The following is a 27,819-nucleotide window of genomic DNA, read 5'->3' on the forward strand; positions in this document are numbered from 1 at the left end:
ACCTGTAACTCAATGGAAGTACTGACCAATATGCATATCCCCTGGATAAAGATGAATTTTGAACATTATACTCCTGCCTTTATTCTTCTAACTACTTTTCTTATTTATTCTGATATTTTACTCCTTTATACTTCTGTTTTATTACTTATAAACCGTGGATTCTCTTCTTTGTAAACTGTAAATTTTCCTCGTCTAAAATATTCATACGTTTCTCTGATGACGGAACACCCAGTGCAAGGACATGCTAACCTACTACTTGTGTTATCCCAGAAACTGCTGTAAGACTTCAAATTTACCTTATCCTAATTAAACTATTCTAAATAATTTGCGACACATGTCCTGCTTTGGGTTTCATTTTTCCTCCAATATAATATATACCTCCTATAACGGAACAGTAACACAGATCCCTAGATCCAGCTTTGACTGTGGTCGACCATCTATAGCACTTACCCAGCGTACCTATTTGTTTACATCGCAAGTGATATCAGCGAATAAGTATATATATATATATATGTGTGTGTGTATGCATACATAATATATATATATATTTCACCTTGTTTAAAGTGGCACTCTGTACTTTCCAACATGTGGCGGCATGTGCCACAGTTAGGCCGACCGCATTTTCTCACTTTGGTTCTTTTGTTAATGGATAATGTCTTGCTTTGGTTAATGTTTTTTCAATGATTTCGGTTGCATTTTCCTCTTGATAATTTTGTGTGAGACTAACATTTTTTTCATTGTTGTATCTCCTGTGAGATTGGGTAGATTTCGGGTGATAATGTTGAAGGCTTCGTTGTTTCGAGGTTTACATGTGGAAATTTATGGGAGTATTTTTAAGTCTGGTGTTGTGTTTCGGTTGACTTCCCTTAGTGTTCGTATGTCTCTTTTCTTTGTTCGTTTAATCCAATCATTTGTTAATGATGTTGGGTAATTTCACTTGATTAGTATTGATCAGACTTCAAGGAGTCTTCGTTCCCGAGTATTGGTGTCCGAAACTATGGTACAGATTCTTTTCGCTAGGTTATAGGTTTATTAATTTTTATGCGTCTGGGGTGGCATGAGTTGAATAATATTATTGTTAAGAATCTGTGGGTTTATAGAAGATGTCTGTTTCGATGTGGTTATTGACTATTTTAATTAGGATGTCAAGAAAAATGAGTTGTTTATTGCTGTATCCCATGGTAAATTGTATGTTGCTATTGATATTTTGCAATCTTGGAGTTTGTCCTTGCTATTTTTCCAGCGTACGCATCAATTATCTAAATACCGCTTCTAGTTCTTTAAATAGCAATCAAATGAGGCGTCATATTTTTGTAGAGATGATTGGTATATTTTAAGTTCTAGGTAACCCATTAGAATGTTCGAGATAACTGGAGCGGCCCGGGTTCCCATCGCAATTCCACATTTTTGTCGATAGTAGAATGCATCGAACATGAAATAGTTGTTCACTGGGATTAATTCCAGTGCTGAGATTATGAATCTGTGGTAGATGAGTCCTAGGATCTCTTCTGGGTATTTTTCTAGCCAGAAGGTGATTGCTTTTATGCAATGATCATGCGGGATATTGATGTAAGGGTTCTCCACATCGAATGCTACTAACAGGGTTCCTTCATTCATTGCCTTCGGGAGGTGGTTAAGCATGTCTAAGCCACCCCTGATGAAACATTTCACATATTTTAGAAACGTTTTGAGTAAGATGTCGAGTAAAATGCTCAAACAGTGAGTTTCACAGCAGGGTCCGCAATGATGGGTCCTTGTTTGAGATAAGTAGCGGGAGGAACATTAAAGCATATGCTTCGAGAATCTTTGCAAGCTTTACAAATATGTACATTTTTGTATATTTTAGGTAATCCGTAGAATGGACTAGTCCCGTATTTAAAATTGCATAAATAGTCAATTTTTGTTTCAGTGAGGCCCTTTCCATGTATTTGAAGTAAGATGGATAAGTTTTTAAGTGTCTTATATATATATATATATATATCTATATATATATATATATATATATATATATATATATATATTATATTAAATTAGAGATAAAACCACTATTAGGCAAATCAAACAATGAAAAACTTAAGCCAATACATAAAATTAATTAATTTATATTATTTTAAAAATATATCAAAAGTATTAAAAGTTTAATCAAAGATAATGATTACACTTTTAATACTTTTGATATATATTTAAAATAATATAAATGAATTAATGTTATGTATTGGCTTAAGTTTTTCATTGTTTGATTTGCCTAATAGTGGTTTTATCTCTAATTTAATATAATATAATATTTTACTATAAAATTGGATTCAATCCTAAATCTGATTTTTCCCTGTAAGTTTGGATTTATTCCCTAATATTTTATTATATATATATATATATATATATATATATATATATATATATATATATCAATGCAGGATATGATGCATTTAATTGAATATTATGCGACCTAATATGGACAGCGCAATCATACACTTCGTCTATCGAACTGATGGACAGTTAACAAAGGTTACCTGTCCATCAGTTTGATTCACAGTTAACACAGAATACATTGACAGTTGCAAAGCGATTTACTACTAATGATATTCACCTCAATTCAAAGAAGGGAATGTAAGGTCGAACACACATTTTGTCTCTGTTACAGCATCGATGTCCTCTAACTGGTTTCAGAATATTTACATTTCAGGCTATGCAAAGATCGGCCTTTAATTTTTGTTCATATTCACTTTATATGTCGAACGAGATGTTGTATGTAAAACGTTGTCCATACATTTTATTTAGAGAGCATTTATCTTCTACGTCTTTATTGTCGAGATCTGAACTAGATTAGAGTAGTTCAAATCAATATGAACTGAAACAACCCCACCTATAAGTGTCGGCTCTCAAATGCCATGAACTCTGTCAGTCATCTACAGACTAATTAATATTAGAAAAGAAAATGATATGACAAAGAATACCGCTGTGTGTAATTATATTTGAAATAACCTCAGTAAATAGAGAAGTGCAATCGGCTGTATCAGACAGAATGTGTCTATACCGAGTTATTGTTAACTACTATATCGGGATATAAAGAATTATGTGACAGGAATTCTCAAATTAGCTCATATTTTGTACAGGGAGATATTAACATAGAACCCAATGTTGTACTCCAGCCACATTTACAAACGCGCACATAAGTACATTTATTGCACATGAATTCTTGTGTGTATATATGTGTATATTTGAGCGTGTGTGTGTGTATTTATGTATGTACGTATGTATGTGTATATGTGTCATATACGTGGTTTTTTCAGTAAGTAACCTGACTGTTTCAATACTAACGAGGCTAAAGCACCCAGAGTGAAGCGGCTTGGCACATTTTGATCTGGATGTCAAGTTTTGATGTAAAGTTTTAACATTCTAGCTCATATCCGCTGTGTAACGTGTGGCGGAGAAAGTTGAGCAGAGCATCTGCATAAAAATTTTGCCAAAAGCTTGGTGATACCTGCTCAGAGCCCTACGCAAAGTTTTCAAAAAGTTGTCAGCGATCTCAATACAATTAATGTAATCTTTTTCAACTAAAACCCGAGTATCCTTTTAGTCAACTGAAAGCAGTTTGGGCACAGACTTAGCAGACACGCGTCTCATACCTAAGTCTTCACTGATAATGGAGTTAACTGAACCGTAACTAATCTACACATCCTCTTATAACTCACAAATGGAGATTCAATGATTTTGCTTCGCAGCTGCACGTATATCTGAGATGTTTTACTGAGTATTATTAGTTGCGGTTCCGCAGAAGGATCGTCAATATCGACAAATTTTCGGCCATTTTGGAAATGTCTGAACCAGTCGTACACTTGTCTACGTTTTATACACTCCTCGCCATACCCCTTCTGCAACTTTGCGCAGGCCTTTTCTCTGGAATCGCCGTGACATCTTTTTCACTCATGGTCAATGCAACTATCACACGTTACACACGTTACTTCCAAGCACTGCTGTAAACAGGGTATGTAAGCTAGGACGTTGAATCTTAGTGTGCCTGCACAGCAGAGGTCAAGGTTAATCTATGCCAAGCAGCTTTATTCTGCTGGCTTCAGCTTCGTTACTATAGCAGCAGTCCAGAGACTTACTGATCAGATCTTGTACATGTTATCTTTATTGTAATGAGGTCTTAATGCTGTTATAGTTTTGCCCATCGTATTCTTAATCACCATTTCCCCCTGATACATTTGATGTCAATTATCATTTACGGTTCAACCATAGCTTAATTAGTTTGATTGATTTAAGGATTAATCCCATTCCATTAACTAACCTACTAAATTTTATCACTTAATCAGGAAGAATATTCATTATTGTATAGGCCCCACCAAGAGAAACAACTTATTGAATACTAGCAGTATCGCCCGGCGTTACTCGGGTTTGTAAGGGAAATAACTATATAAACATTTTAAAGAGTTACTTCCCTTATATAATAGCAAACAAAATGCATTAAAAATGGGAAAAAATGATGGTAATTCGTTTTTTAAATCGCAGACTCATCGTACACGCGCGCTAATACCCAGAAGGGCTCGATATGAATCACGACTATAAGATACCCGCTTTTGGTTAAACTGCACCGTAAAATGTGGGAGTAGTTAGGAATCTAAATCGTAGGAGACAGACACTCAAACAACTTCACTTTTATATATAAAGATATTAGGACATACATACATTGAAAGTGGTGACAGAGAGCATTAAAATAAAAAAAGAGCGTTAAATAAACAGAAGAACATAGTATAAGTGTGGAACAGGGTCATTTAAGAGAATATCGTCTTATAAGAATAACGTAGAGACAGATTATGGAAAAGAATGTTGAAAAAGGTACTTGAAAATAGAGTAAATGATGGAAGGGAAACACGGAATGATGAGCAAAAATCGAAGGGTAAGGAAAGGTGCCTACTCTTGCAATATTTCGTCTAAATTTTGGTTCAACCGATTATAAATTGGACGAAAATCACAAACATAAGAATGAGTCATGAATATTATACAAAGTCGAATACAGAATAAAAATTAGGAGCGTAGGGTGAAAAATGGGAAATACGAAAACACATATGCGAATGAAATGGTAAAATAAGAGATATCTTGATTCTGAAATAATTTACTGTACTAAAATCAATCTAAAAACATAAATTACCAATATTTGACAGAAGTAATATGAAGTCACTGACTGAATAAATACATAAACTATAGCCATTTAAAATGAATTCATTTATTACCTTGAAATTCTTTGGCAACATCAAATATATTTTATCAATACCGGTTTGATTTTTAAGAAAGAATTGCAGTAAAAATTTAAGCTTTGTAATAAGAAAATAAACTTATTGTAATGTTTTAAAAGATACACTAAATATTCTATTGCTATAAGATTTTATTATTAAACTAGCAGTATCGCCCGGAGTTGCTCGGGTTGTAAGGGAAATAACTATATAAGCATTTTTAGAGAGTTATAGCCAAAAAATAGCAAAAAAATGCATTAAAAATTGAAATAAAATTAAGGTAAATTTTATTTTTAAATCGTTGACACATCGTAGATATATTTAGAGAGTTACTTCCCTTATATAAAAGCGAAAACATGCATTAAAATGGAAAAATATGATGGTAAATTTTTTTTAAATCGTAGATTCATCGTAGACGCGCGCTAATACCCAGAAGGGCTCGATATGAATCACGACTATAAGATACCCGCTTTTGGTTAAACTGCACCGCAAAATGTGGAAGTAGTTACGAATCTAAATCGAAGGGGACAGACACACAACTTCACTCTTATATAAAGATGCTTTTTTTTTTCAGTCATAGAGTTAGATTTATGAAGGTCTTCAGTAGAAAATCCTTCGAATTCTGACTCGCTGCTTGATATAATGAAATTCGTATCCATTTTTTGTCAGAATTACAAATTTTGAAAACACAATAGGAACAAATTTCGGAAAAAAATCTCCCATAATTCACGGAATTAAAATTACACTTCGATTTTTGTACAAAACTGTATTTGAAGTGTTTACGAAGTATAATACGTGTTTTCACGAATGTACTAAAGAGATTTACTCTGATATTCTCATTTAAATATGAATAGGTAAATTCGGGCGGTTTGGTAACGAAAGGGTTTATATAAGTGTCGTCTGGTTATACATAAACACTGTTTCATACTTTCAGTTTAGTCTTCCTCAAATCACTCTGTCGCTAATTTACTCTCTTCCAATAACATTTTCACTCACTGTTATCTGTTAGCTTCCCATACATTTTACTCATGTATCTATCAGCGTGATAGACAGAAACAAATATTACATCTAGTTTCACTTTATTCGTTGCACACTGTGTGTGTGCGTTTGCGTGTGCTGTAAACCAGACTAAGAAAAGCATTTGACATACACACAAGAATGTGAGTTTTCTGTAAATTTTGCTTAATTGGAGTTTAAATTTTAAAAACTGGACCTGGCATGACCCGATGCATTCTACTCTTAAAAATGCTAGGTAAATTGTAATTGAAGAAATCCTATATTGTAGATTTCTATAACTTACAAAGGGAGGCAGATAAAATCTGCCTTTTATAATAAGAGATATTTGTAAGGCGGCGAGCTGGTAGAATCGGTAGAACACCGGGCGAAATGCGTAGCCGAATTTTGCCTGCCGTTACGTTCTGAGTTCAAATCCCGTCGAGGTCGACTTTGCCTTTCATCTTTTCGGGGTCGATAAATTACGTGCCAGTTACGCACCGGGGTCGATATAATCGGCTTAATCCGTTTGTCTGTCCCTGTTTGTACCCTCTATGTTTAACCCCTAGTGGGGAATAAAGAAACAGATGTAATCAACTTAATCCGTTTGTTTCTCCTTGTTTATCCTTCCTGTGGTTAGCCCTTTGTGGGTAGTAAAGAAATAGAAATAGGTATTTCGTCTGCCGTTATGTTCTGAGTTCAAATTCCGCCGAGGTCGACTTTGCCTTTCATCCTTTCGGGGTCGATACATTAAGGACCAGTTACGCACTTAATCCGTTTGTCTATCCTTGTTTGTCCTTCCAGTGTTTAGCCCCTTGTGGGTAGTAAAGAAATAGGTATTTCGTCTGTCCTTACATACTGAGTTCAAATTTTACCAATGTTGTCTTTGATTGTTCATCTGTTTTGGTGTCGGTAAAGTAAGTACCAGTTAAACTAGGTAGTCGTTGTAATCGATGTAACCCCCCTCCCCTGAAATTGCTGGCCCTCTGCCAAAATTTGAAATCAGTATTAAATATCTATAAACCGCCGAGCTGGAAGAAAAGTTAGAATACTTAGCGACATTTCATCGCTGAGTTCACATTCCACCGATGTGGAATTTGTATTTAACCATCTTGAAATCGGTAAAATAAGTTCCAGTCAAGTACTCAATCGACCTACCACTTCCCCTGAAATTGTTGGTCTTGTGCTAAAATTTGAAACCATTATAGAATATCTGTGTAAGACATCGAAATGGCAGAGTCGTTTGAACGACAAATAAAATTCTGAACAGCAATTCGCCTATCTTTACGTTCTAATTTTAAATACCACTAAAGTCGGCTTTGCTTTTAATAGTTTCGAAAATAACATATAGTGGCTGTGTGGTAAGTAGTTTGCTTGCCAACCTGTGGGTTTAGTGCCACTGCGTGGCACCTTGGGCGAGTATCTTCTACTATAGCCTCAGGCTATTCAAAGACTTTTGAGTGGATTTGGTAGATGAAAACTGAAAGAAGCCTTTCGTATATATAAATACATATCTATTGTTTGTTTGTGTGTATGTGTGTATTTGTTCCCCGAACATCTCTTGACAATCGATACTGGTGTGTTTACGTCCCTGTAACTTAATGGTTTAGCAAGAGACCGATAAAATAAGTACTAGGCTTACAAAGGATAAGTCCGCGGTTCGATTTGCTGGACTAAAGACGATGCTCCAGTATGGCACAGCCAAATGACTGAAACAAATAAAAGAATGAAAGAAAAAAATAAGAAGTTCTTCAAAACTTTAGAATATAAACGATATACATACTGAAATATACCGGTCAATTTGCGCAGTTTCATACTTGGAACATTTAAAAGTATTACGCCATTTTTGTTTGTTTTGTTTACTCCTATCTTTATCGGTACTATTTTAATATTTTATTAAATCAACAACGTTGCCTTTAGCCTAATGATATTCCCCAATGTCTAAACATGACACTAATGGCTTTAACTCCGAAAATATTTTCCTTATGTATTTCCCTGCTGTATATTCTTCATTTTTTTATCTAGTAACCGTTGACTACGCTCAACAACTCATTCACTACCTCCTAATATTGTCATACGTAGATAAGTTCACCTAAATTGTAATTTAGAAAACAGAATTCCCCAAGTGAAAAGAATTAATTTTCTACAACACACAATTTTGCAAGTTACAAAATTTACACCTCTACTTTCTTTTGTCCCAGGCAATATCTTTAATACTACGTTACACTCACCAAAATACCTTTGTATAATTTCCATCGCAATAAAGTTTCACATGTGACATATTTTACATTCTTTTCATAAGAAATATGAATTCAAATTCCAAAGCTGATTATGTTTCTTTATGTTAACATCATTTTTCACTACATCTCAAGCAGTTTCATTGGGTTTATATTTTTAAAAATTTGTTTTATTGTTTACACATTTACACACGTGTAAACAATAAAGCATGAATTTAGTGTTATTCCATCTCCTCTGTGACATAATGGCGTTATTTCATTTCCTACCGCTGTCGCTGCTAACATCAGGAGGTATATATGGGTGTACCTGTTCATATCGCTTGGTTTTAGTTGTTTATCAATATATTTTGGCGGGGAGCTAGTTGAATTTATACTGCAGTTACGCTACTCGTTCCTCAAGTAAGTGTGTTTATCTGTTGACGCATGTCAAGTACATTTGCATAACGTATGTAATTTATCGAATGGTTGGGTCTTTTGACCATTTTTATTGACCTTCTTTGTTTTTATATTGTAGGTTGGTAAAGTGTTCCTGTTCCTTTCTTTTCCTTATATTTCCTCATGTATTTTGCAAATCTTTCATATAGGCTTCCGGATGTCTCTCCTTTGTAGCTTTCGCAGCCACCCAGCATGGTTTCTCTATGTATCTTATGTTACACAGCGTGTCAAAGTTTGTAGCAGTTTCTATTAAAATTACTTTTGAGCGTATGTTCCAGTTGTTCTATGTGCAAGGATTTTAATTGTTATGAGTTACTGAGGAGATACTTGTTCTACTACGGAAAAATCATTGGATATGATATCTGGGGATTTCCTTATGATATATCAGCAGTTACTTTATATTAAATTTTGTTATAAAGAATGAATCAAAATACAAACAAACCTTGGCAACTATCTTTACTGACTGTTATTAATCTTTTCAGTTTCGATATAAAATAATTTTAAGCATATATATATGTTAAGTTCCTTGGTAAAGTAATTTTGTTTGGTGTATATGTTGAGGCTTATATGTACTTCTGGGTGTGTGTGAGTGGGGTGGGAGTTTGTATTTGTTATGGGTGTGTGGTTTACGAGTGGTTTTGTGTGTGAATGTATAGGTTAAAGGAATTGCTATATAAGTATGTTTTAGTGTTTAGTAAAGGGAGGTTTTATCATTTCTGTTTTGTGAGTTTTAGCTTATCATGGTAGTTTTATAAAAGAATCCATTCATAATTTGTGTGTTTATTGTCTGTGTGGGGTTGAGTGGGTTTTTGGAGTATATGTTGAGGTTTATATGTATGTATTGGTATGTGTAAGTGGTGTGGGTATTTGTATATGTCGTGGGTGTGTGGTTTACGTGTGTGTATTTGTGTGTGAATGTTTAGGTTAGGGGGATTGCTATATAGGTTGTTATAGAGTTTAGTAAAGGGAGATTTTATCATTATATGTTTTTATGAGTTTTGGTTATCATGGTAGGTTTGATAAGGAATTTGTAGTAATTTGTGTCTATTTGCGATGTCTGTTGTTTTATTGCATTGTTTCATTCATAATTTTTAAGTAGTGTTCGTTTTACCAAGTGAATATAATTTTTAATTCCATTTATTCCATTTCTCCGTTCATAGTTTTGAGTGATGTCCGTTTTCTAGAGCGTGAATGTGGGTTGTATGTGTGTGTGTGTGGGAGTATGAATAAGTATTGTGTTGAAGTATTTAGCTATTTTATTTATTTATAGTTGCCTAGACTTTTTATGTGTATGTATAGGATATATATATAGGTGTGTGATTTAGTGTATGTAGTTAGATATGGTATATATAATTAGGTATATGCGTATGGGTGTATATATAGTTTATTATTATATTATTATTATTTTTTTGTTTTGTTTTATATTTTATATTTTATATTTTATATTTTATATTTTATATTTTATATTTTATATTTAATTGTTGATAGTTTTTTAGTTTATATATTGTTTATATATTGTTTATATATGGATTATAGATAGGTTATATATGGATTATATACTTATATTTTTTCATTCATACTTTAATTATTTTAAAATTATTATTTTTATATTTAAAATATTGATTTTTTAGATTGGAAGTCCACCTGAAGATTGTCGATCAAGACAAGAAACGATTGTAGTGGCGGTTTGTTTGACTATTTATAAAAATTTTATGTATTGATTAAGTCTTTCCTTGTTTGTTTTGCAAAATAGTGGTTTTGTCTCGAATAATATTATATATATATATATATATATATATGAAAAAACAAGTCAAAATAGAAAATGCTAAAATAATTTTATAAAGAACATTTCCGTACCGGTTTCAGTCTGAGGCTTTTTCAAGTGTAATAATTAAATAATTAAATTTAGAAAAATTAAAAGGAACTCCTTCTCCTACCTTTTCCTTCCTAACCTTATCACTAATGTTTTTCATTATAACACCTACGCAAATTCTATGAACAAAACATTCAATAGATATATTTTCATGAATTCAACAGCAACTGCTAGCTTCCACTGACCATTCAAAATACTACAATCATCGCACTCCCAAATTCTTCGTCTCCTTCCTCCCCTTCTCCGCCTCTTTCTTCTTCCGTACCAAGAATTCACAACGACCTCGAACCCACAAGAGTAAACAAGAGAGACGGAGACAGGCAGAAACAAGGAGAATGCCACTTGTATTTGAACACTATACAAATAATCTTTTAAAAAAACTTACCTTTTAATTTTTCTAAATTTAAGTATTTAATTGTTACAGTTAAAAAAGTCTCAATGACTGAAACCGGTACTGAAATGTTTTTATAAAATTATTTTAGCATTTTATATCTTGACTTGTTCTTTCATATATATCAACTGGTGTGTTTCATTTCATCCTTATATATATATATATATATATATATATATATATACACATATACAAATACATGCATATATACATACATACACATATACATATATATATATATAGATATATATATATATAGAGACATAGATATATATATATATATATAAACATATCTTTTGTTTATTTTCATAAAGCTTCACGTTATATATATATATATATATGTGTGTATATGTGTATGTATCTATATATGCATGTATTTGTATATGTGCATATGTGTGCATGTCTGCCTGCATGCATATATATATATACACACATCCATATATATATACATACATTTATAAACTTAGATATACATATATATAGACATATATATATATATATATATATATATTATATATATATATGTCTATATATATGTATATCTAAGTTTATAAATGTATGTATATATATATGTCTTATATATATATATATATATATATACATATACAAAGAGAGACAGGGGGGGAGAAAGAGAGAAAAGTACCCACGCAGACATATACATATATGTGTAGGGTAACAGTGGGTTTGTATTCAGCCTAATTCTAAACTTACCACTCCCGTATAGAAATAATCTTCAAAAGCTCAGTGGTTGAAAGCTAAAGGTTTGAAGCTATTTCCTTTGTTGCGGGGTGGTATGCTGTTGTGAGTATACATTGTAAACATGTACAGAGGAAAAACTCTCCATGACTAAACTCGTTACTGTCTTCACTACTTCAGACTTTCGGAATCCACTTAAGAAAGTACTTTAGAGTACTATAATGGCACGTCTAAGTTTTGGTTGTTTTCATGTCTTGGAATACAACGCAACATATTTAAAATTATGCTTCAAATATTAATAGTATTCTAAGTGCATAACGATTCTCGAATACTTAGATTACGGATTATTCTCCTCTTTAAAAGAAGCGGTTTCATTCTGGATACAGTTTTAGGGATTCCTCTCGCTCACACACATACACACGCAAACATACACACACACATACACACACATGGATACATACATAAATATATACACAGATATATATATATATAATACATATATATATTATATATATATATATATGTATATATATATATGTATATATATATATGTGTGTATATGTGTATGTATCTATATATGCATGTATTTGTATATGTGCATATGTGTGCATGTCTGCCTGCATGCATATATATATATATATAATATATATATATATATATATATATATAGATAGATAGATAGATAGATAGATAGATAGATAGATAGATAGATAGATAGATAGATAGATAGATAGATAGATAGATAGATAGATAGATAGATAGATATATTGTATATGTTATTATGCTTAATGAGAGCTCGTCAGAAATATGAAGCATAGAGTGCAACCATTGCGTGCTAGAAAGATTACGACTATGTTGTTCGTAAGTTAGGATTATCAAGTAGTGCAACCATATTGATCTCGTATATATTTATGTTATAAATGTAGCGTATATTGCGTGGAAAATTCATACGAGACTGAGAGATCAGAAATATACTGCAAATGGATTTATTCGTGAAGCCATAAATGTTTAGTTTCCTGAACATTTTGAGATATATCCAGAGATTGTGGAGGTCGCTTGTGGATTTAACTTCAGCGAATAAATAAAAGTTCTGAATGATATAGTCATAAGATTGTGTGGGAAAAATAGAACACACACACACACATTTATGATGTGTAACTACTAAGTACTGCCATCATTCACAAGCCATTAGATATGGCAATGGAAGTATGTAACATTCTTTGATACAATGTTTTAAGTGTGAACATACTTGGAGTAGACATAAGTAACCCCTGCGTCCAAGGACTCTTGATCAGAAGGTCGAGAATGTGAAAACTGGTGGAAGAGCGTGCAACACCAGTGTTCAGCTAAATACACTCGAGTAACGTGAAAGTGTCTTGCAAAACCATGGAACCCACCTGCACCAGGAATGGTGCAAGCGTGTAATAGTGAACACCACCCACTAACCAACGGAAAATATCACTGATTTATTAATAAAACTATGCTGATGCCATTATCAATACAAAAATAACAACCAAATGAAAAAAAAAGTCGTGCATTAAAATTTCATGGAGTTAAAATATTTCTTATGAGCCCAAATATTTTGTGATATGAAATCATACAAAATAGAAACTTAATGAATAGACATGATTCAGGCGCAGGAGTGGCTGTGTGATAAGTAGCTTGCTTACCAAACTCATGGTTCCGGGTTCAGTCCCACTGCGTGGCACCTTGGGCAAGTGTCTTCTACTATAGCCTCGGGCCGACCAATGCCTTGTGAGTGGATTTGGTAGACGGAAACTGAAAGAAGCCTGTCATATATATGTATATATATATATATATGTGTGTGTATGTTTGAGTGTCTGTGTTTGTCCCCCTAGCATTGGTTGACAACCGATGCTGGCGTGTTTACGTCCCCGTCACCTAGCGGTTCGGCAAAAAGAGACCGATAGAATAAGTACTGGGCTTACAAAGAATAAGTCCCGGGGTCGATTTGCTCGACTAAAGGCGGTGCTCCAGCATGGCCGCAGTCAAATGACTGAAACAAGTAAAATAAAATTTAAAAAATTCCACCTAGGCATGTTTGTGGTCATGTGAAAAAAGTGTGATTGTATTTCATAGTAAATTATGAATCTCTTAGCGAAGGTATATTATATATCAAAGTATCCATAAGTTTGATAATGAAAAGATTGTATGGACTATATCATAAATTATTGCCACCATAGCATATTTTTTATTTTCATATATGACGAGCTTTCTGTTTCCATCAATGTGTTCACTAGTTTCTGATGACGCTGTAACAGAGACAACGTCTCTTCTAAATATTTCATATATCTCATTAAAGGCTATCCCAATATAGCCATAAACATTCTCGTCGATTCACTAATATTACTTTCGTTTTGGATCAACGACTGTATAGCAAATTATCTTCAGAAACGTCCTGGTATACAATTCTTGCTTCCAAATAATATCAAGTAATTAATGAACATGGCCAAATTCCAAATAAAGGTTACATTTCCAAATATATTAGTGCCCTATTGCAATTTCGTGGCAAGGTTCCCATGTTTTTAAAATCTTTATCGCTAAAGAGAGCACATGAGTAAACTTAGTAAAGTTCGCTACGATAAATCAGAAGCAAACCAGAGTGTGGGTTTCTAGAGTATTACACATTTTATTAATGGCAAGGAATGAGGACGTCCGTCTTTAGGTTCTGGGAATGTGATGTAAAATTTTTAAACTCAGTATGCCAATGGATAAAATTCAATAATTTTATTACAAACCCTCTAATATTCAAAGTGAAGGATATTTAGTAGTCAATATCTGAGAATTTATGTTTATACTTATTTGATAACTGTAGCCTCGGTTAATTATTTCTAATTTAAGTTAGAAAGTTTTTCGTGAATGTAGTTGATCGATTACATCGATCCCAGTGCTTGAATTGTTCTTTCACCTATAGCCCCCCTCCCTTAAGAATGGAAGAAACGTGGGGAAAAATTTGGAATTTCTGATTTTTGTTATTATTTTCTCTTCAGATGCTTGACATCATAATATTGCAAGTATTACTTTATCATTTTGTACGGTTACGTCATCTTTGAGGCCATGTAGGGGGACATGGAGTTAAGTACAGGGTGGTGTTCATGTAAAGAGTTCAGGCCACTTGAGGTCCAGGGAGGCTTTGAACAAAGCGGCATCTACACCATCTCGTCTGGAACAAGCTGCCAGACGAGATGGTGAAGATGCCGACGACCGCTTTGTTCAAAGCCTCCCTGGACCTCAAGTGGTCTGAACTCTTTACATGAACACCACCCTGTACTTAACTCCATGTCCCCCTACATGGCCTTGCTATTTGCTTTTGAGCCAAATTAACTAACTAACTAACTAACTAAAAATTGCTCAGAATAGTTGTTGTTTTTCAAGTTGTGAGTGTTTGAAACAGTCGGTTAGCAGGCAGTGGATTTCCAAGAAATTTGTCCACAAGTTTGACCCGATTTTATAGGGTCATCCCATAAATAATGCAAATTTTAATACTTCTTTTATTTTTCAGTATTAAGATAAACAAAGTTCTTCTTTAATCTAAAATATACTCTCCTTCATTTTCTACAATGCTCTTCCATCTCTCTGGTAGACCTGCTAGACCCCTTTTTTAAAATTCACTTGTTCGTGACAGAAAATACTCCTCCAGTACTGTTCTGAACTTCTCTATAGAATTCATATTTTCTCCGTCCAAATGATTTGGAAGAAAGCGTAGCAAATGATAATCAGACGGGGCAATGTCCGGCGGATATGGTGAATGGGGGGGGGGCGTCGGTCCATTCAAACAGCTCCAACTTTTGGAATGTCATCCCCTCTCTTTGTGCCCGAGTATTATCCTTATAGAAGAACACATTTCGTGTCTTGAAAGCATAGATGACCATTTTCCTTCTAGCGCTAAACCTTTCATAACCCATCAAACAGGTAACAACACCTTACGTGAGTAAAGACCTTCTTTAGCCTGGGGTGTTTCTCCTTTCCCTACCCACTATCTTCGGCGTTTGACATTTTAATAGGGAACCCATTTCTCGTCACCAGTCACTATTCGGTCCAAAAATGGTTCATTCGTGTGACGTGACAGCAAAGAGGATCACACATTCACTGTCGGCCGTGTGATTATTCTCCGAAGGTTTGTGAGCAACCCATGGACCCAATTTTCTGACTTTTCCGATGGTATGCATGTATCGTTGAATGGTTGAATGGCAAAATCCAAGCTCGTCTGCTAGTTCCTCAACAGTTGCGATGGGATTTTGTTCCAGCAGTGTTTGCAGGACTGCCTCCTCAAGCTCTACAGACCTTTCAGGACGAGGATCTTCTCCTAGGCTGCAGTTTCCAGCTCAAAATTTCTGGAGCCATCGTTGAAACTGGCTTACTCTTATTGTTCGATTCTGATATACTGCATCAATATTCTTCGCACTCTCCTTTCCGTTGGTGTCTTTATTAAACTCATAAAGCAAAGATGCTCAATATACTCCTTCGCCATTTTCATTACAGCTTTGCAGAAATAACTGTTATAATTGAACTGCATTCTTCAAAATTGCTCAGCATATTTGTTGTTCATGTTGTTCATGTTTGAAAGCTAGTCGGTTCAAAATTTGTAGTAAGTATTAGTACAAGGTACAATTATTACTTGCTGTTATAGCAAGTTGATGTAGGTAGCTTCTCGTGTTCCCTTTCGTCTTTTAGTTCACGCAATTGAAAAAACCGCATTGCTTATGGGACGACCAAATAATTGAGATTACAATTAACGTATCTGGATAATGTTTTCCTCTTTGACAATAAACATTCGTTTTTCTTTTCGAGTCCAAATCAAAGAGAACGGAGAAAATTGTCGGAATAAGTGTTCTGAATATCTTAGTTTTTAATGTATTTTGGGTTAATTTACTTAGTTGATATGGTTTTTACAGGTAGTGAACATGGGTAAAAAAATATTTTTATTCGCAAATGAAAATGAGTAAATATTACTCATTGTGCTATATTTAATTATAGTTTATCTTTGCCATATTTTGAAACTAGAAGGTGAAGAACCAGAACATATATTGCCTAACATTGTTTTCTTCTTGAATAAATAAACCCGCAAATCTAGCGGTTTGCAGTCTTTACAAATTAAAACATGCATATGATATGAAAGTGAACGCTATAACAGGAATTATGGGTGAGGAACTCAAAATAATTTATTCAAGTCAACACTTTCTTGAACTTACGGAAATTCCAGTTCGACAACTGGCATTTCTGTAACACAATTCTATAGACAGTGGAAATTAACGATGATGGAGTTCGCACAAAATGAACAGAGCTGAATTCAGAGGATATCAAAGTAATTTCTGGATTAAACCCTAAAAACAAGATTTCTTCCTTCTTCAACACAATACACCGGGAAATATAAATACAAATAATTGCACATACCATACAAAGCATATATAATTATATATATGTGAATATTATTGTTAATTTAATGTATACATTGCCTATACCTTGTCATAACATGCTGACTACCAGATAAAAATCATTAAGGTGACTTTTATCCTTATATTCTATTATGAAATAATATATACATTTAAAAAAAAATAATTTACTTATTTTACAGAATAACATATACTGCATGACTATACATATATCTCCTCAAAGACATACAGCATCTCGAAAGAGTCCAGAAGTTGGCTACCCGCATGGTTCTTGGTCTCAAGAATTTGTCTTATGAAGAAAGGCTGAAGACGCTCGACCTTTATTCTTTAGAAAAACGACGACGTCGTGGTGATCTCATTCTTGCTCACAACATCATAAGCGGAAAGTGTAACCTCTCGAAAGAGCTGTTCTTCACTCCTGCTCCAGAGCGTCGGCTGCGGGGTCACTCCAAAAAGCTCCATCTGCGACGATTTCATCTCAATCGAAGGAGGGGGGCTTTCTCCGTCCGGGTTGCGGATCCGTGGAATAAGCTGCCGGACGAGATGGTGAAGATGCCGACGACCGCTCGGTTCAAAGTCTCCCTTGACCACAAGTGGCCTGAACTCTTTACATGAACACCACCCTGTACATAACTCTATGTCCCCCTACATGGCCTTGCTTTTTGCTTTTTGAGCCCAAAATTAACTAACTAACTAACTAACTAACACGGGACTGCCATGAGGTGATTTAAAATTGACTCATCTTGGATATATACGTGAAAATAATTGTATGTAAACGTGTGAACCTGTTTTGTATGTTATGTAAAATTAGTAGTATTTCTATTTCCCCGTGTATTATGTTGAGGAATGAAGAAAGCTTGTTAGTGGCTTTAATCCTGGAAATTGGAACGAATTCACAATTAACGTTGTCTTTTAAATATTCTTTCTAGAGCCCGCGTTGAGCCATGCGTATATTGGGTGTTTTTGGTAGTTTTTTTAAGGTGTCGGCACATGATAGAGATAGTTCGTGTTCGACCATGTTCCCTTAATATAATTATACACATATGTATATTATTATCAATTTAATTTATAAACTGCTTATAAATTGCTTTAGCATGCTGACTACCTGATAAAAATCATTAACGTGATTTTTACTCGTATATTCTATAATGAATTAATTGATTATATATATATATATATATATATATATATATATAATATATATATATATATATATATATATAATATATATATATATATACATATAATACGAATCTCTCTATGTATATACAGTATAGACCTACAGCTCTTCAATGCCCTGCCACAAGAATTAAGACATCTGCATAATGTGGACGTACATGTCTTCAAAATGGAACTAGAGTATTCCTCTTTACAATACCGGGGAAACTGACAGTCCGGTTTGAGGAACAGATTATGGCAGTGGGATCTTACTCCCTCATATACCAAAATCGCCAACAACTGGGACAAAGGTTCATACAAGAGTGGTGATATAACCCCACCCTAGCTTGAGGAAATCAGCAAAACCACGGTGGACGGTGGTGCTGCATAGCTGAAACGAATAAATGAATAAAAGTATGTATATATTTGCGAAGGAGTATAAATTTTATTTCATAATGTTGAACCATTTTGAGGTTCTTATAAGGAAGAGCGTACTTTCGAAATGTCAAATACTATTCCTTTCTTCCAGAGCGTGAAACTAATACACCTGTTTGCTGTTCTCTCACCTGTTTTCCTCTTTTGTTTTCTATACAGTTGAACTACGTGTGTGTGTGTGTGTCTGTGTGTGTACATATATATAACTGGTGGTAGCTTGTTCAACCAATTCCGCTTCAAAGAAAAGCTTAAGACTAGGGCTAACAGTTAGATGTTTCCTCTACGTAGACGGTTGTGCACTTGCAACATAAAATGTTGAGGACATGCAATGAATTAGGACGAAATTCTTGCGTGCATCGAATACATTTGTTGTGATAATGATACAACAAGATAACTAAGCTTCTCCTTCAGCCCATTAGTGACCATCTTCCTGCTGGTGTCTTTTCTTTATATGTTGACGGGAAATTATTAAAAACTGTTTTCCTCGTAATGTGTCTGGGTTCCATTGTGCCCGATGATGCTAAGAGGGATAAAATAATTGTGTCCACAATCGTTAATGCTAGCTGGAACTTCAGTAAGCTTCATCAAAATCTTTTGAACAGCCACGACATATCGTTAAAGGGGAAAGTCGATGTATATTAGTCTGCGGTGCTGCAAATTTGGTTTTGTAACGAAAGTGCATCAATTAGATTGACGATCTTTCATATCCGATGCTAAAAACCCGAACTATCATATTTATAAAAGTGAGGTACAAAAAATGCAACATATCAGGTATTGAAGACATCCTCATAAAAAAAACTGTTTAGATGGTCACGTTATCTGTGAAGTCTGAGAGATATCAAAATTCTGAAGCAACTTGTCTTTGGTAAATTCCCAGCCGTTAGATCTGTTGGAAGGCCGATCTTGCGCTTCAAAGACAACCTAAAAGACCATCTGAAGCGATGCAAAATTCGATTTTCTACGTTGAAAAAGAAAGCATCCGAATGCAGGACATGGCCCAGGCCTACTTCTCCTCAGTTCATAGATTTGAGTAAAGTTGACTCCAAAATCGGGACCAACTTTGTGCAAGCATGAAGGCACGCTGGCAAAACGGACCTCCTCTAAAAAGAAACCTTACCTCTCACTGTGGATTGGTGGTACGAAGCAAAGGAGGCCTTGCTGTCCACCAAAGAAAACATATAGTAAATGTGTCCTCGACTTGTTCCATTTGCCAAAATATTTGTAAGGCACAAGCAGGCCTCAAGAGACACCATTCGTGTCCATAGAATATGACAACCGCTATATTTTACTTAATACTCTTTTGTCATTCACAAGAGAATCCCTCATATATATATATATATATATATATATATATATATGAAAGAAGGTCTGAAAATGCAATTTTAGAGATGTTTATTCACTTGACCGGTTTCTCTTTTTTAGGAAATAGCAAACAGTCCTTAACTACGCACAAAAGAAAATGTCAGAAAGACAGGTCAGTTATTCCTCTACAATTTTTTGTAAATTCTTTAATATATCTCCTGTGGATTTATACACCACCAAACAAACATAATTTTTATTGAACTCAAAATACTTTTTGGAGTCACATTCTGATTACTTTCTTACATAATTTCTTGTAAAGAGTTTTTAACATATTCTTCTTATTATTATTATCAAAGAATGTATATCTGTATTTGAATACTTTTGTGATAACCAGTACTTAACAAAACAAAGCTCATAAAAAGCTTTACATTTTACTTTCGACAATTTTTTTTGTGATAAAAGTCAAATCGGTCGAGTGTATAAACATCTTTAAAATTGTATTTTCAAACATTCTTTCATATATATTTCCACTCGTACGGTACCTTACAAATTTACTTTGTTATAAATGTGTGCGTGGGGGTATGGGCGTGGGTGTATACATAAAACATATGTCGAAATGCATGTATGTATATATGCATGTATGTATGTACGTATGTGCATGTGTTTATGCATATATATATATATATATAAATATGCATTTGTATAAATATTTATGTGCGTGCGTGTATGTTTGTGCATTTGTGTGTATGTGTGTCTATGTGCGTGCGTGTGTGTGCGTGCGTATTGTGCATATCACTTCTTTCTCAGAGCACTTCTGAAGTTTATGTTCACCAATCATTCAGCATCCTATGGTTTTAACATAGGTACAACTTGGATTCCATTTTTACTTTTATTTTGATGCACCCGCAGCGTCATCTAGCATTGGTCCTCAAGAAAACAAATAAAATTTCACAAGCTATGGTTTTACATTTTGTTGACCGCCCCCAAATCCTTTACATTGAAAAGATTTTACTTGAAGAAAAGTTAGTTGTCGATCACTTAATTACACGATTACGAGAAGACGGTTTATATCAGCTTATACTTAATTGGACCTTTGCTCCAATTAAAATTACACAAATATTAGGGATCTATGATATACATCTCAATGAAGAGTATCAGTTGTAACTTCAATGAAATTCAAGCTCCCACAGGAAATAATATATATCAAGTGAATACCAGAGAAATGGATATCCAACTTTTCTATATAGACAAAATGACCTTGTACAGAGGTGGTTGGCGATATCGCTTTCGGTTAGGGGATGGAAAACACGTTGAAACCACAAGAATTTTTCAGGCCGTTTGTGGTTAATTTCTATCATAATATATTCGTCCGCAAAATAGCTGAGGTAGAATTGGCTTCACGAACAGTAAATTTAAGATTTAAATTTCCAGTTAAATATAGGCTTACAGGTGATTCAAATATGGAGCCACGTTAGAATGCACAGCGTCTGCTAAAACTTTTCTATTTTAAAGTAATTTAAGAATACATAGCTGTTCATTCAATTTATTTTCAATACAACACACAAAGGTACACACATATATCTATATAGATAAAGAAATTTACATATGGGTGTGTTTGTGAGTGCGTATGAGTGTGTGTGTGTGTGTGTGTGTGTGTGTGTGTGTGTGTGTGTGTGTGTGTGTGTGTGTGTGTGTGTGTGTATATGCAAACATATTAATGGAATCGACGGACGCAAAGATCAGATTTTACCTCGAAGCAAAAGTAATATATATGATAAATATAACCAATAAATTTAGTCTCAATATATACTTGGTATATAATGCACACACATAGACACATCCCTGCAGCCGCTTGCATACAGAAAAAAACTTATTGAAATTGAATTGTAATAGGCTGATGGATTTTGACTTACGTCCTATGTGTATGTGTCTATGTGTGCTTGACTCTGTGTGTGTGTGTGTATTAGTTTGCATGCATAAATTTGTTATATTTCCGTCAAACCTGAATTAATATATGTGATACAAATATTTCACTGTGTCTAAAGCTGATTGAAATGTATAAAAATATGGAATGTGCAACAGATATATCCGAGCGAACAGCTTTCTAACAAAAACCACAAGAAACGCCACAAAATATTTTTATCAGTAAAATTTATGAGCGACAAAGACAGTATTAATACCAAAACGTAATCTTTAATTCTAACATATGGTTAGAGCGCCGAATACTGCACTACTTACCTTGAGAAAACATCTCGTATGTACGCCTGGTGCATTAGTCCACACATTTATATCATTAGCCAACGACAAATGTCTGCTACGAGCTTCGGAACTGCCATGTTCCGACGCACTTCGTCCTTTCACTGGCGAACGTCCAGTAGTCACTTACTGGGTACCGAAAGGTCAGGGATAAAAGAAAGTAGTCTGTTCAGGCAAATGCTGGAAATCGTCAGTGTGCTTATTAATGCCCTCATATTGATCGCAGATGAGTTTCATCTGTTACAGTACCTGAACTGCCAGCGATATAAATATATGTGCTTATATGCACCATGCAATCATATGAAAGGTTTTCTCGAGTTTAATAACGCAGAATTCGATGCTCTAGCTATATATCCACCTTCAAATGGATGTCACGCTTGAATTTGGCACTTTATCCTGTTTCTATCACCAATAATTATTTCTTAATAATTCTGTGGGATATTTGCGACATAAATGCATGAATGGCGACTGAAATTTCATACATCGCTGTCAAAGAGGTTTGGCTGTATTCGGTTACCAGACAACTGTCACTAGGACGAATGTCTGTGAATACGTCAACATTACTTGATACGATACATGCACTGCACGTAGCAAATGGTTGTCCGCCGCTCGCACTATAAACATGAGTGTACTTTTGCATCATGCGTACATATGTGAGGTTCCGTCAAAGGAAATAGTGCAGGACTTGGCGCTCTACACCACTGCATAACCGTATGAGGTTGGGTATTTGTGTGTGTGTGTATGTGTGTGTATTTATGCATATGTATGTATATATATATGTATATCTATCTATCTATCTATCTATATATCTATCTATCTATCTATCTATCTATCTATCTATCTATCTATCTATCTATCTATCTCTCTCTCTCTCTCTCTCTCTCTCTCTATATATATATATATATTATATATATATATATATATATACTTGCCGACCAAGTGAGGTGCCCTTGGATTCCATTTTTATTTTTATTTTGATACACCCCTTAGAGTCATCTAGCAATGGCCCTCAACCTCTGTAAGATATCTCTTCCAGCTGGCTAATGACACACATTCTGTGTCCGATTATATAAATATATATATATATATATATATATATATATATATATATATTATATATATATATATATATAATATATATATATATATTCACATCTAAGATGGAGATGAATTGTAGCTGGCTCCATAATTAATAGAGTTTCACCTCTCCATTAAGACATTTGATGCATCGGTGGACTTGTTAACCCACAAATGGAGAATATTTATCCATCATTGTAGTGATGACAGGCTTAATCTTACTATTCGTTATTAGCCTGTGTAGTAAGAATCTTGCTTCACAACCACATGTTTTCAAGTTCAGTGCCAATGTTTAATATATGCAAAATATATTCAGCTCCGCTGTGTTTAAAATATGTTAAAGAAAAGATAAGAAAAAATGTATTCTATTTTCGCTGAGTAGCTAAATGTTGTTGATATTCTTGCCTGACTCGTTTATTCGTACGTATGTGTAATTAAATAATTCTGACGTCTGAACACAGATCTTACAGCTGCGACTACTATTCCATCTTTTTTGCCGCACGCTGTCTAGACCACATTATCCATCATTTTATCTTGTCGGTTGACGCTGTGTGTTGAGTCTTTGCTTGTGTTTGTGTGAGCCAGTGTGTGTTTGTGTGTGATTGTATTTGTGTATGGTTGTAAGTGAGGATGTTTGCGTGCGTTCGTGTGTTGAGGAGAATTGTATTTCTCATTTTGTTACCGTGAGACTACATCTAGCTTTTAACTGTTGCTGCCTCTTGTCTTACTTTTATTTATTCTTTTTTTTTGTTTTTATTCCTTAATAATCTTGTCCAGTTAGAAAATATTACTTCTAAATATACTGGAAAGGTAACAACAGGAGTCACCTTTCGGGTTAATTCTTGCTTTTCTTTTTTAAAATTTTTTATTTTATATTACTATTGGTAAACAATAGCTTCGTTGGTTATATGTTTCTATTTGCCCAGTCACAGCTCCAGTGTATTTCTAATGTGGATAGTAAGTAAAGCGTATCTTTCACAGTCTACAGAACAAATTTTGTGAAGAACGACGTTCGAAGATCATAGCACTTTGTTGTTGATTTTGACAATGCTCACCGTTATATAAATCGGTGAAATGCGAACAGAATCGTATACTTACACACTGTCTCTCGTATATACATATATATATATATATATATATATAATATATATATATATGTTTTTGCGTATGTGTGTACATTGTGTGTGTGTATGTATGCGAGTACATATACATTTAAATGTATAATTCTACGTATCATACACGTATATGTATGTACACATGTATGTATATGTATGTATATGTGTGTCTGAATTCGTGCGATGTTAGTGGGTGATGCACACACCTGACGGTTACGGTATGTGCGAGTCGAATTGACCCAGTCAGGAAATCGTCATGTAGATTAAATTCATAAATTGAAAATTACAAGTAAATTGAATATAATTTTGGTGTAGCACGGAGTAAGACGGCTAGATATTTAAATAGTTAAGTAACCTATCCGTTGGGCCTTTTCACACTTTCTGCATTACACATTTCTCTAACAAATCTAGGTCATCGTCAGGCGACGTTAAATACTGTCTCGAAAGAGGGGCACAATAATATCGAAGTAAAGGATTCCTGATTCCATAGTGAACCTATAGGCGACACTACCTTTCACACATGCACTCATCCACGCACACATACGCACTCATACACATATACATACGTATACATACGTGCATACATCGGTGCATACATACATATATCCGTAGATACATATATTGATGTATGTATGCATGCATATATACATACACACATATTTAATCATATCAAAGGGAAATAGAAATTAATTAAAATTTACATTTCCAATGGTCTAACGTGTAAAAATTTAGTCCAAAAGACCATACATTAGTCATACTATATAGTGTATATTTAGACACATAAGAAATCCACTCATGGGGAATTCAGCACGCTAGAAAGAACACCTAGGTTCTATAACCACAAAAGTAGGGATAAAATTCGACAAGAACGAAATGAAATATAAAAACAGTTTACCATCTAGTTTCCTGGACCAATTGGTTTCTGATTTTAGTTTAGTGAGTCAAGGAACTCGCCAGGTGTAATCTTCTTCAGCAGGACAACTTAGGGTTAAACGTATACACACGGCGATCAAACTACTTACCCCGTATTTATACGTCCTAACGTTTATTGCCTTCGCCGGCAATAAAAAAATGCCGACTTTTAAAACCGAAAATTATCCAAAATCTTAAAGAGTGTTGAATTACTATGAGTGGATTCCTCATGTGTTTAAATATACATACACACATACATCGATGCCCGTATGCATGCATGTATACACACATACATACATATATACATACATACACACACACATACATACATGCATACATATAGTGACATACATATATACATACATATATACATACATACGAAGGTACGTACATACCTGTAACAGCTAAAACCAAGATCTCATATGCTGGCCCTTCTATCATACCCATTAATTAATTAATCAGGTAGACTTTTTGTCAACCTACAATGCTCGTGTGAGTATCACTATGGAAATGTGTTTTCACACCGGATAATATGTTGCTGCTGCAAACACAAATACTTTAGACCATGTGTCACCCTTTTGATTGGCATAAAGTCATTAATGCACTGCATTGAAACCTGTACTGTCACATTTCTCTATTTGTACCGTTACGATAGCCGCTCCAGGAACTAGTTATTAATTGGAATTATGTCAAATTCATTCAGATATTTCTCTTCTTCTTTTGCAGAACTTTCTCTACACCCTCGATGTGTCCAAGCCCCAATCCGTGCAATACTCTATTCTTGAGACCATACTTTTTAGAATGTCAACATTTCTAAAATTCTTCCTTGATAATATCTTTCATAAGAGTGCTTGGATACAATGTTCTAAAGCCGATATTTATGGTATCAACAACCCATTCAACAAGACAATCTATGAAAACTATCGTCCTTGACCTTTCCTTCAAATGCAGAAGGCGAAATAATTTAAACATTAAAACTTACTTATGCATTGTTTCTGTATTTTAATGTGTCATATGTTTCTTTCATTTGTATCTGTACAATGATATGAAATTGATAATCTTTACTTTTATTGCTTAGGGAACCATTTTGCCCGCCGTGACAATTTCAATTAATTAAAAAAAGATTATCTTGTATCCATATTTCTCCCGAAGGGGGATTTGTCTGTTGGCTCGGAAGGCCGGGTAACCACATAAAATGATGAATGCAAAGAGCCTAATCACCGATAACATAGTTTGTCATAACGTACCTGTTGGTAATTAAAAGTGAATTATGTGAGTATTTTGCTCAAAGACGAGTAAACAATGTAATAATATCATAGAATTAATAATCCTTCTAGCCAGGCATATTTTAAATGTAAATGAAAAGAAATACTTTATCATTAAAGAATAATATCTAGAAAAATGCCGGACATGCTTCACTCTCCATGGATTTTGTGTTATATATTTTTTTATTCTTTTACTTGTTTCAGTCATTTGACTGGAGCCATGCTGGAGCACCGCCTTTTAGTCGAAGAAACTTTTTCTTACCACAGGGCCACGGCTGCGCCTAACAAATATATTAAACAACAGATATGTAATCTGCAACTGAATGCCCTTCATTTCAGCAAATGCCGCTTCGAGAACACCCACGTATGTTAAAGCAGTAGTTTCAGTAGCAAAAAAAAAATGTATCCGTACGCTGTTCTGCTCTGAAATATTAGCATTATTTATTCCCATACGTTGCACAAAACATCTGAGTCTAGTTAAAGATATGGCCATAGGAAATATCATAGAATGTCTAAGTATGTTAAACAAAAATGTTTTAAATGTATTTCGATTAATCTCAATAGAAGAAATAAGGAGAGTTATTTAAAAGAATATTAGATTTAAAAATACGAATAATAATGCTTTTATTACCGAGTAAGATAATAATAATGAAAAAAAAATGTGATTACAAATAATAGTGACTGTATAAAAAGGGGGGCTTATTTTTTATCATTGTCAACGACAAAAGAAATTGGAAGTATTTTCTACAGTTACTATAATGTAGTGGCATCGTTTAACAACGTTTTCCCCTGCACGTAATTCTCCCGCACAGAGAACGGTGATCTGAATCATTACTCATGTACTGACGTAGATTAACATACTTTATAAAGTATAAACATATACATGTATAATTATACGAGTTCAACTCTATTCGGTTTCGTTGTACTCACGTACTCATTTCTATACTTTAGCCTAACAAAATATCCAAAATGAATAACATTATCAAAAACAAGTGGATAGAATACAAAAGGCAAAACAAGACAACG

At 34.1% G+C, this 27,819-nt stretch overlaps 1 long non-coding RNA gene across 1 annotated transcript; it reads left to right on the plus strand.

Moving 5' to 3' along the window:
* The first annotated feature begins 14,806 nt into the window (after positions 1 to 14,806).
* LOC118762372 lies at positions 14,807 to 25,627 on the plus strand. The gene is made up of 3 exons (XR_004998115.1): positions 14,807 to 14,821; positions 19,138 to 19,139; positions 25,507 to 25,627. It is a non-coding gene; the product is annotated as an uncharacterized LOC118762372 (long non-coding RNA).
* The last annotated feature ends 2,192 nt before the right edge of the window (positions 25,628 to 27,819 follow it).

This window comes from Octopus sinensis, linkage group LG2 (genome assembly GCF_006345805.1).
Source record: "Octopus sinensis linkage group LG2, ASM634580v1, whole genome shotgun sequence".
Taxonomy (NCBI): Eukaryota; Metazoa; Mollusca; class Cephalopoda; order Octopoda; family Octopodidae; genus Octopus; species Octopus sinensis.